At 38.6% G+C, this 12,279-nt stretch overlaps 1 pseudogene; it reads left to right on the forward strand.

Annotated features, from left to right (window-relative positions):
* The first annotated feature begins 2,549 nt into the window (after positions 1 to 2,549).
* On the forward strand, positions 2,550 to 12,279 carry LOC137943582 (LIM domain-containing protein WLIM2b-like; annotated as a pseudogene).

Raw genomic sequence — 12,279 nt, forward strand, 5'->3', positions numbered from 1 at the left:
AAAGCCCCACGAGCTCTACCGCCTCCTCTTCCATCAATTCTATCATTGTAGGTCACCTTTAATGCCTCCTCATCTCCTCTTCCATGCCTGTTCATCCTCTACTCATGTACCGGTAAGCTGCTCTACTACTCATCAATGGTCAAGGTGTCTAAGTTATTAGACTCTTCAACCAAACACACAATGTAGTCGAACCTTGAGGTCATTGATCTCAAAATATTTTCAATGATTACCACTTGCTGCATGTTTTCACTATGAATTTTCATCTTGTTTGCTATGTTAAGTGTGTGAGCGAAGTATGCATCAACACTTTCTTCCTCTTTCATCTGTAGAATCTCAAACTCCTCCCGAAGAGCTTGGAGTTGTGCTCTTTTGACTCTTGTGGAACCCTGATACTTCTGCTTCATAGAGTCCCAGATGTGTTTGGCAGTGTCTTTGTTGAGGATCGTCTCCATAATGGTTCGATCAATGGCTTGGAACAAATAATTTTTTACTTTCAAGTCTTTCAGTTTCTGGTCTGCAATTGATTTTTGTTGTGCTTGAGTATGCACCACTCCTTCTGCTACAGCAGGGATTCCAGTCTCCACCAAACTCCAATACTCCTTTGAATGAAGAAAATTTTCCATAAGCATGGACCACTGATCCTAATGACCATCAAACTTAGGAATTTTAGGTTGAACATAATTATTTTCAGCCATTCTTTTCATCTTTTGTTTTTTTTTACTCGCCTCAAAACTCTCTTTCTCTTTTTTCTCTCTCCTTAGAAATGCTTTTTTTCTCTGTCCTTGAAACCCTCTTCGCCCCCTTTTTTTCTTCTCCTCGAAACTCTATTCCCCCCTTTTTTTCCTACTCCTCCCGTGCAGGGGCAACTTCTCTCCTCACGGAAATCTCTCTTCTTTGAAATCTCAGCACTACTCCTCTCCACGCAGAAATCTCTCAGACGTTGCTCCTCTCTTCGAAGAGCATTGGAAAACGAAGACTGGTCAGCCATTCGGTTGGGCATTAACCGAGGCGATAGCAATGTCGACGCCGGTGATTTCTCTCACCGTCTTTGCTCTCTCAGATTGTCTCTCTCGCTGTCGGGAAGCTTCAAAATTTTCTTTCCGGAGGGGTATCACTCTGGAGGGTCTTGCGATTTATCTCATGATCTCTGCTCTCTCGCCGTCACTGATTTTGGGAGACTCTTCCCTCTTTCAATTTTCCCTTTTTTTCTTTTGATCCCTAAACCTCTCCGCTTCTATGGCTGCGGCGCAGGAACGATGGGTCGCCGAAAGGAAAAAATTGGTAATCCAGCTCTGATACCAGATTTGTTGTAAATTCTAGGCACAAACCAATTCATAAAAATATACTAAGAATCTCCTTAATTCAAAACAAGCTGTTGGAAAAGTTACGTTTTACTGGTCCTAATAACGTCGTAAATGGCCTGTACAAATTCAAATAAGAGCTCTAACAACCCCAACACCCCTATTGTTTTTCAGAAAAAATTACCCCAGAGCTTCGCAGTCAGGACAGCATGGGAAGAGAAATACGCAAACAAATTTCTGCGGAAGAAGTGCTCCGGTGACGACCATCGAGGGTGTTTTCGTGCTCAGTCCAAGAATTCATAGAACTAAGGACTAGGTTCGCCCCTTCTTGATTTTTAGAATATATTATCGGCCTGAACAAACGCCAACTTGAACTTCATTACCGCTCTATTTTTTCTCTTGCCTCATTCTTTGTACGCTCCTGATGTTATTAAATTCTCATCTCAGGCGACTGTCAAACAGAGCATATTTCTTTACCGTTTTCTCCACCGTGTTCATTTCTTCTTCTTTTATTTCTTTGGGGTTTTTCGGAGAGACTGTTTTTTCTTCCGAGCAGAACGAGCAGGTCAAGATAGCCAGCAGTTTGATTTCGCGTTATGAGTGGAAAGATAGGAAGCAATTATTATATGACTGTAGCTTCAAATACGAAACCTAATATCAGGGAACTTCTTGCATGATTTTCTCAAGAGAATATGGTTAATCCTTCGTTGCAGCCCAAGAAGGTCCGGGAGAATTTGCACGATTAACCTCAAAGAATAAAGAAACACATGCATAGCCGTAATCCAATTTCGTAGTTACACGGACTCCATCGATGAAATTCATCACATTCTCTCCTACCAACGACCTGAGACTGTAAATCTGAATTTTCTGAGCGATTCCAGCAGTGGAGAGGATCTGGCCAGAAGGATCGATCCATTTATTGGAGACGGTGGAGAGGATGGAGGTGACGGCGGCGGTGTTGAAGTCTCAGAGTGGGCGAGTGTGAGGATAGGGAGGAAACCGAAGGTGAGGTTGAGATAAAAACAGTTGTATCGGAATACTGGTTTATAACCTCTAAAACTATTATATGCCCGATACATTACCTGATACCAATTCCGAATACTCTTTAAATCAGAGAATAATTTTAACAAGTAGATTAGTGGGGGTGGAGGGGTTGGTACCCAAGTACCTGGCCTACCCCTTTGCAGAGGCTTCATGTTTACATACTGTCATCTGTTTGTTTGTTTCTACGAGTTTATATTTTTCAAGATGGCTTTCACTGGGACTCTAGAGATGCAAGGCATGTGATAGGACTATTTACATTGTTGATATGTTATCTGTTGATGGTGTGGCCTATCACAAGAACTGCTTCAAATACAGCCATTGTGGAGGGCCGCTTGTGGTTAGTATTTTTGAGTTAGGATCAAAGATAAGCTTTTTTTTTTTTTTCTTGTTGTTCTGGGTAGAAGTGTTATATTGTTGAAATCAGTATGACCCATTTGAAATAAGCTCTTGAGCAAAACCTGACATGAAATATATTTGTTGTATATGTTTTTATTTTCCGTTAATTCTGTTGATGATGTATATCTTAGATGAGTAATGACTCTTCCATAGATGGAGTCCTGTACTGTAAGCCTCATTTTGAACAGATCTTCAAGGAGACATGAAGTTTCTCCAAGAATTTTTAGTGTGAGGATTTATGCTCTTTCCTTACATGGGTTTTCTCATACTTGAAATCGATTCTCTCTCTCTCTCTTTTGTGGGTATTTTTCTCATGTGTGCAGTTTTATGACTTTCCAGATAGAAAACCTTTTGAAAAGTCCAACGGTTTGGTAGGTTGTAACAATATCTTCTGCAATGGAGTTTTTCTTCACTTTACTTGTCCAGAATGCTCACGCATGTGCTGGATCATTTACCTCACAGAGTAGGCAGCCCAAAAAATTGTCTTCCTTCTTCTCTGGGACCCAAGACAAATGTGCCACTTGCAAGAAAACAGCATATCCACTTGAAAAGGTCTGTCACTTTTTTTTTTTTTATGAAATGGGGAAATTATTAAGCGACTAAAAGCAATGCCAAACAGAGAGGACCATTCAAGCAATAGGGTAGGAGACCCAGAAACAAAGGACAAACGAGAGAGACCATCTTTGGCGAGGGAATCAGCTAGGGAATTGACTTCTCTGAGTAAATGCTGCTATGAAACATCAGAGGACCTACACGAGTCATGAATTTCCTTAAAGACCTCCATGGAGGTTTGGATTGTCCTTTCATTCAGTTGAAATTAGTTCCTTGTCTGCTAAAATTATTTCTTAAAATCTAATCCATACTAGTGTTCTTGTTTTGTGAAATGTTTTGAATAAATTTTGTGGAAGTTGTAACAGGTAACCTTTAGAAGGGAAATCATATCTTAAGTCCTGTTTCAAGTGTGCCCATGGAGGTTGTGTCCTCACTCCATCCTATGCTGCAATGGATGGTGTTCTTTACTACAAGGTCCATTTCACACAATTGTTCAAGGAGAAAGGAAGCTATAGCCATGTCTTTAAGGGCGCAACTCCACTGCAGTACCAGGGGAGTCTCAGAAAGAGGAGGCAGCACAAGATGAAAGCTAAGAAGAAAAAGAAGTTGAAACATGAGGCAACAACAGAGGAAGAGCTTTCAAATTTTCACCAATATTTATCATTGTCGTTTTGGTTGCTTTTCTTTTTTCCATCTTTCACTATATTTTTTCTAAATTCATTTCACCAGAACCAAATCCTAATCGGTTTTGCATTAGGCAAATTTCTATCTACATTAGACAAAAAGGACTGAATATCTCTTGTTTTAGCCTCCCTGAGCCAACTTCTTATTTCTTCGGATGAGACGCAACTTGAAAGCAATAAATCTTCTCCTCATCTAGGATGACACTCTGGCCTTACAACCTTGTATCAACAATTCATTGAACTTCAGAAACATGTTTTTCCTTTTTTCTTATTTGAAATAGCAAGAAATGTTGTAATGGCTAGTGCACTTGGTTTTATAACCCTGGATATACTCTTAATGCTTAAAGTGAATTTCATTAAATTTAGAGTTGTAATAAGATCAAATTATTTTCATATTGGGTCATGTTTGTGGGAGTTGTAATGGGTTTTTATGATCCTAGGGTTAAGTACCTATGCCTTCCGTTCCTAACAGGCCGGTCTTTTGGGTAATATTGGCTAGGTGCATAACATTTGGTATCAGAGCAAGTGCTACATCCCGACTTCGAGTCCCCGCGTGTGTAGGTGGACCGCACGCCCCTCGTGGGGGTGCTGTAAGGGAGTATGGGCTCCTGACCCGGTCCCCATTGCTGTGTTAAGGCCACCGTGGTCGTCGGCTCAGAAGGACGGGGTATACTGTTATGGTCCTGGGGTTAAGTACCTATGCCTTCCACTCCTAACAGGCCGGTCTTTTGGGTAGTATTGGCTAGATGCATAACATGGGCCAACAAAGGTGGGGTGACAGATTTTTCCTTTTTGCTTTTCCTTGTAACCAGATTTCCTCCAACCATCGTGAAAAATCCCAAAGTAGATTTTCTATCATCTGGGGATTCGGCCCAGTCTGCATTCGAGAATCCCTCGATGTTGAAGTGACCATGATTTTTATAGAGGAGCCCCCTTCTAGGAGCTCCTTTCAGATATCGTAGTATCCTCTCAAATGTTTGCCAATGACTAAGTTGTGGCTTGTGCATGTACTGAATTACCACACTTACTACGTACGAAATGTCTAGCCTCGTTACACATAGGTAAATAAGTCGTCCCACTAACCTTTGATATTTATCAATATCTACATCTTCCCCAGTGCCTCCACATAATTTTGTATTTGCATCCATAGGAGTGTCTACCGGTTTGCATCCCATCATCCTTGTTTATTCTAGTAGACTATGGGCATATTTCCTTTGGGATAGAACTATCCCATGTCTTGATTGTAAGACCTCAATACCCAAAAAATATTTTAGTAATCCAAGATCCTTTGTCTTGAATTCAGCACATATTATTTCTTTTATTTTCTGAATGCCCTCAGAATCACTCCCAGTTAAAATAATATCATCAACATAAACAACTAGAATCACCTTACCTCTTGCTGTGTTCTCAATAAATACAGAGTGATCTGCAGAGCATCTGTAAAAACTTGCCAGTATGATGGTTTGACTAAATTTCTCAAACCATGCCCGTGGGGATTGATTTAGTCCATATAGAGATTTTTTAAGGTGACATACGGACTCCCCCTCAACCATATACCCTGGTGGTTGTTGAATATAAATCTCTTCTTTGATATCACCATTGAGAAATGCATTTTTTACATCCAGTTGATATATTGGCCATGATGAATTGGCTGCCAAAGATAATAATATACGTTTTGAGGTCATTTTTTCTACTGGAGAGAATGTTTCATCATAATCAATTCCATAACATTGAGTGTAACCTTTTGCAACCAGTCGAGCCTTTAGTTGTGTAATAGTCCCATCCGGATTATGTTTTACTGTATAAACCCACTTGCAACCAACTGGTTTTTTATTTGTAGGTAGAGGAATCAGTGACCATGTGTGATTATCATTGAATGCCATCATTTCTTCATCCATTGCTGCCTTACACCATGATGTTGTAGAGCCTCCCTATATGACTATGAAATAGATATGGAGGAAATAGAAGAAATAAACTGACAACATAAAGGTGAGAGGTGATGATGAGACACAAAATTGGAAATAGGATGAGAAGTAGAAGGTTGAGTGCATGATCGAGGTTCTTTTCGTATAGCAATAGGACGAGTATCAAATTGAGGACCAAAAAGGACTGGTGATGAAGGACTTACCTCTGGTGGATCTGATAACTCGGCAGGTGTGGTATTGGACACTTGCTCTAGGGGCTAAACAATCTCTGTATCACGAGGCACAACCGGTCGAGGAGAACTTGGTACTGATGACATACCAAGAGGAGCGCTATCAGAATAATATTAGGAGTCTTCAAAAAATTTTACATCCTTGGGACACAAATAAACGTTGCAGATGAGGACTATAACAAACATAACCCTTTTGTGTGCGAGAGTATCCCAAAAAAATACACTCGATAGATTTAGGATCAAGTTTGCTGTGTCTAGGCAATGTAGTATGAACAAAACATTGACAACCGAAGACTTTTAATGGTAATGCAAACGGGTCATCATTTGGTAATAATTTAGAGTAGGGAGATTTATTCCCAAGAAAGGTAGGCGGTAGACGATTTATAAGAAAACATGTTGTAAGGACAGCATGAGGCCAATAAAAGTATAGAACTTTCATGGCATATAATAGACCTGTAGCTACCTCAAGAATATGACGATTTTTTCGTTCGGCTACACCTTTTTGTTGAGAAGTGTAGGCACACGATGTTTGATGGATAGTGCCATTTTCTTGACAAAATGAGTCAAGATCTTTTGAAATATACTCTTAGGCATTATTAGATCGGAGAATTTTTATCTTCTGACCAAATTGTGTGAGTACCATAGCATAAAATGACTTAAAAATTTATGGTATCTTAGAACGCTCCTTAAAAATAAACAACCAAGTTGTGCGAGTGAAATCGTCAATAAAAGTAATAAAATATTTTTCTTGAGAAATATTAGTGACACTCAAGGGCCCCCAAACATCAGTATGAATCAATGAAAAAAAAGTATTACTTTTGACTTCTTGAAGAGAAGATTATGTACTCCTTTGATGTTTACTTAACTGACACACCTCACAACTGAATTCTGACCTGATCTTAAGAGATGGAAACATATGATGAAGAGACTGTATAGAAGGATGTCCCAAACGATTGATCTTTGGCACGTCCAAGTAGTAAAGCCCCCCTTGTTCTTGGCCTCCACTAATCACCTGCTTCGTTATAAGATCCTGAAAAACACATGAAGTAGGTGAGAAGGTAATCGAGCAATTAAAATATTTTGTAAGCTGACTAACAGATAGTAAGTTCAAAGGAAAAGTAGGAACAAAAAGAATATTAGTGAGCGGGCATGAAGGGGTGACAAAAGTGGAACCTTTCCCTTGGACTTTGGTTTGAGAACCATTAGCTATGGTAACAAACTTGTGTGAAAGACTCGGAGATAGAGAATGTAATAAAGTTTTGTTACCTGTAAGATGCTCGAAGGCTCCTGAATCAATTATTCAGGATGAAGATGAGGTAGATAGCATACTTGAAGTAGTAGTGGCCGTAGTAGTTGCAGAGGGACTAGGAGAAGAACCTAGCATGGTCTTCATTTTATGAAGTAGCTCATACTCTTCATCAGTAATATTTTTCTGTGCTGCTGATGTTGTGGGATGGTCTTCCTTTGCATCACTCATAAGGGCTTGATTAGCCCTTGTCAATTCTGACTTGTCATTAGCTTTATAGCATATTTATTTATAGTGGCCATATTTTCCACAGAAAGTGCATGCCCTGTAACGACACTGGTTTATAGTATGGCCAAGAAATTTACAATGAGTACATTTAATATCATCTGTTTTGCCAGTACTAGTCATTCCACCTCTTCCTCTGCCCCCTTTATAACCTCTTCCTCGGCCTCGGCCGCACTCAGAGGATGATCCTCTATGATCAAAATACATAGTGGATGATACATCAGTAGTGGAGGAAGAATTGTTTGGAATATGAAGTAATGTTGCGCACACATCATCAAACTCTGGGACAACAGAAACACTCAACAGTTGACAAGATGAGGTTTAACATTTGCAAGACAAATAGAAGTAATTAATTCTTGTTTTTTTTGTCTTGGATAGAAATATCAGTGGTGGAGGGCTGAGCTAACTTCCACTCTTGAAGAAAGCCTCTAAACTAGGCCAAGTACTCATGAATATTTTCTCCTTGTTTAGTATTCAACATTCTCTAGAGAATATCATAGGGTCTATGTAGTGTATTTGGGCATGAGTATAGTTTAGCACATGTCTCCCAAATTTTTTTAGCAGTGTCAAGATGAATAACATTACTAGATATATGTTCTTCAATGCTATTTATTAGCCAACCAATTACTGAAGTATCATTCTTCAACCATTTCATATAAAAAATATCATCTTCATCAACAGGTGGTCCTCGGGTAGTGAGGTGACCAAGTAGGTCTTTTACTATAAGAAACCTCCAAACCGAGGTGGACCAACTCATAAAATTTAATACCCCATGTAAGGGTATGGTGTTGATTCTCAATATATCACCTTTGACATTCATATTTTCATCAGCCTTGATAGGTTCTTCTTCAAAAAACTTCTAATAATAACACCAAGTAGCACTTCTTCAATCAACTCGGTGTATGTGAATATAGCACCAATGCTAAATTTTATAATTTTTTTTTTCAAAAATCACTCATATGAGGCTCAATAACAATCTTCTATATCAGGGAACTCTTATCCCACGAAATTTTTTTTTCAATAATCTGAGTATGGACTAGTCTTAACAAACAGAATTTCCAAACCGATAAAACTGTTTTGATAGCTCGTTCTAGATAGAGAGACATTCATATCCATAACATAATAATATGAAAGCATTCACATATTCATCCTTGAATCATCATCTAAATTCGAAAACCAGTAGCATAAATTTTTTTTTTGTACACTTATCTCTCGGCTTGTGTTCTTCCTTCATAAAAGAGCCTTCTTTGAGTGGTGTTGATCATCACTTCTCTGGAGCATTCCTTTGACGAGGGATCCTAAATATAATTCTCTGATACCATGTTGAATTTAGGATTTTTTTTCTATGATTCCAAATAAGAGAAAGAAGAAAGAAAAAGAGAAAAGGGAAGAAAAGCTCTCGGGTAGAGAGAAGAAAAAATAAAAGGGAAAGAAGAGGTTGCGCTAAGCAAAGAGAGTGAGAGAGAGAGAGGGAGAGAGAGAGAGAGAGAGAGAGAGAGAGAAACCAACTAGGGATTGAATGTGTGAATTGATTAATTCCGAATTAAAAAACCTCTATTTATAGTAGAGGAGGAGGTAGAGTCCTTATACAACTTGTCTTTCAATCCTAATTACATTCCAACTCTATCTCTTTAATATAAGTCTATTCAAACTAAACTACTAGAAGACTAACTTGAGTTGAACCAGGAGTCCTTCATTATTGATGTGAATATAAGGGATAAGCCAACTCGTAGCCTTATCCTTGTGGGCCCCTCATGATCTCCCAGAGCATCTTGATAAGAGTGCTAGCTCGTGAGATATTTGTGGGTCCCACTTGATCTTCAAGTCTTCTAACTTAATTCAACTTGTGCTTCTTGATTCCTTAACTCATGTTTGGTTTGGGTGAAGACTCTTCTTGGTGTCCCACGTCCTCTAGGACTCTTCTTGATGTTCCAAGTCCTCATGGTGGGTCTCACCAGCTCGAGCACCATGGTGGGTCCCACATTGTAACAATTATTGCTGGCAACAACTTAGCTCTTACCACTAGGTTCCTATGCCTATGGTCATTTCATAGTATCTGTCCTTAGATGGTTCTCTATTTTCGGATCTCACACTCTATGTATCTCTAGCTGGCACTCTTCCTAATACTCGTCACTCCACCTCTAGTTACTCCATTTATCTTGGAGACAATTTGATTTCTTGAAGTGCTAAAAAGCAACCTACAGTATCACATTCCAACTGTGAATCTGAGTATCGTGCTCTTGCACACACTACAACTAAAATTATTTGGCTTACACATCTTCTTATCGATCTACATGTTGCAATTCCACAACCACCTCTTCTCTTATGGTTGATGGCCCATCAACCATAACCAACGGATCATCGATCAAGAACCGACGGACCGAGCCAGAAATAGAATTCATCCATTATCATTTTTGTATAAATATCGTTGTAATCTTAAGTTATAATTATGGTGAATAAAGAGTTTTTCCATAAAGCTTTACATCCGAGAGGGGTGATCCTTTGCTCAAAATCAAATTGGAGCAGCTCAATTCTAAGATTTTTGTTTAAGGTTAGTTATTAGCGTTCGTGAAATCTCCTTTTTTCTGAAGTTGTATATTGGAAATTATGGATTTTTTTTACCGAATATCTCTTCTTTTTTGTGGTTTTGTATTAGGTTCTTGGTGATTTTTGTATGTTGGAAGATGTGCTCAAGCCCACAACCTTAAGGCTAGAAGCCCACATGTCAAAGGAGTGGCAAAGTAGTTATTTATGGTATGTTCTATAAGGATGGCATGAAGATGTAAATTCATTGTCTTAGTATGTCTTTTAATCTATTGAGTTGTAACCATCAGGGCTTTGTAACACCATAAATAAGAGCATTGGCTAAGAGGTAAGGCATTCAAGCCTTCTCCTCTCTTTGAGAAAACGTCCAACCACCCTCTCTTCTCCCTTGACTCACTCTTTCTTTCCCTTAATCCAAACTCTCCTCTCTAACATCCTTCTCCTTTCTCCCTCTTCTCTCTCTTCTCTCCTTCTTCTTCCACGTTAACCTAGAGTCATTCTCATGGGGTCCTAACTTCTTCATGGTATTAGAGCTTGGAGGTTTGGATCCCTATTCAAGTAGTTATGTCATCCATTCAAGAAGTTGTGTATAGAAGGAGTTCTACCATGAAGAGATAGGTAAAATCTGTTTTTATTTATATTCTCTCTTTTCGGTTTCAATTTTTTTCCTCTTCTTGAATTCTTGATTCACGTCAAGGCAAGATAATCTTCATAAACATTGTGAAGATCTATCTTGTATGACTAAAAGGATAGTGTAGTCTTGATCATCTTGTAGAAAAATTATATGATCGATCAAAGGTTTTTTTTTTTTGGTTTGTTATTTGGATTCAGTTACCTTTATGTAACGGGAATCAAACATTTTTTATATGGGATTCTAGCATATGTTGCTATCAATTCTATAATCTAACGTTACTCATGGGAGTGTGTTATGTTGTTGGATGACCGTTATATATTTGATGAAATTCTAGCACTCACTTATTCCTATTATTTTTGCATTTGAACTTTAGAAATTAAATCTTTTTTGTTTTTGTTGAAGTATTCCCATGAGTTGGAACTTATTTTGCCAAGAAATTGCTCTCAGTTTGCCAAGAAAGGCTTTGTCTAAAGTTGTTCTCGGTTTTGTGTTTTAGTTTGGATTAAGGATAAGAGTTGCATCTATTCTCTTCTCTCTATTTTTTTTTATAAATATAAGAGAAGTTGATTAGTGGCTGGTTCTTGTTATCACTTGACAAAAACACAAATTTTTTCATGATTTAGTGCTTATTCTCGTGAAAATATTCTCTACTTATTTTTGGTGGCTAATTTGGTCTATGGGTGCTTCAAATTACGTTATGTAATTGTTCTTTGAGCTCGTTTGAAAATTGACCTCACTAGTTGATTTGCATCAACATGGAGAGTGGACATATGAGTAATAAGAGTGACATACTCCGAATTACTATAATTTCACTAGGAGGTCTTTCCAATTACCTCAACTGGTCACAATCGGTATGAAGGGTTCTCATTACTCGTGACCTTCTCAGTCATGTTATCAAAATCTCTCCTTTGATTGATGAAGAAGATGAAGTCTACTGTAAATGGGTCAAAAACGATAACATGGTTATCAGTTGGCTTATTAACAACATGGAAGAGAATGTCGCTAACAATGTGGTCCACTTGGAAACTTCCAAGGATATTTGGGACACATGTGCTAAACTCTATTCCAGTACCGCCTACTTGCAAAGTGTATATGATGTTTTCCAAAGTATGCTGGCTAAAAAACAAGGAGATAATATTCATGAGTTTCTGGCCCGGTTTCGTGGCCTTCTCCAAGAATGGAAAATTGCTCAACCATACTCTACTGACAATTTTGTTGAAGAAAAATAGCTCAAGGCCCTGGCAGCGGCTATTTGCCATACCAATATTAAGTCGTATCTAGAGGTGGCTATGACTCAACTTCTTAGTTCCTTTGCCCTTTCCTCTTTTGATGACATCAGTGCTACATTGTTACAGATTCCTGATCCATCTCCTCCTTCTCCGATTGATACTTCATCTGATATGTTCTCTGCTAGTTGGGGTACATCATCCCCATTTTGA

The sequence above is a fragment of the Aristolochia californica genome, unplaced genomic scaffold (assembly GCF_029961685.1).
Source record: "Aristolochia californica isolate CCGP_79_NKW_82.1479 unplaced genomic scaffold, dmAriCali1.0.hap1 SCAF_11, whole genome shotgun sequence".
In the NCBI taxonomy this organism is placed as follows: domain Eukaryota; kingdom Viridiplantae; phylum Streptophyta; class Magnoliopsida; order Piperales; family Aristolochiaceae; genus Aristolochia; species Aristolochia californica.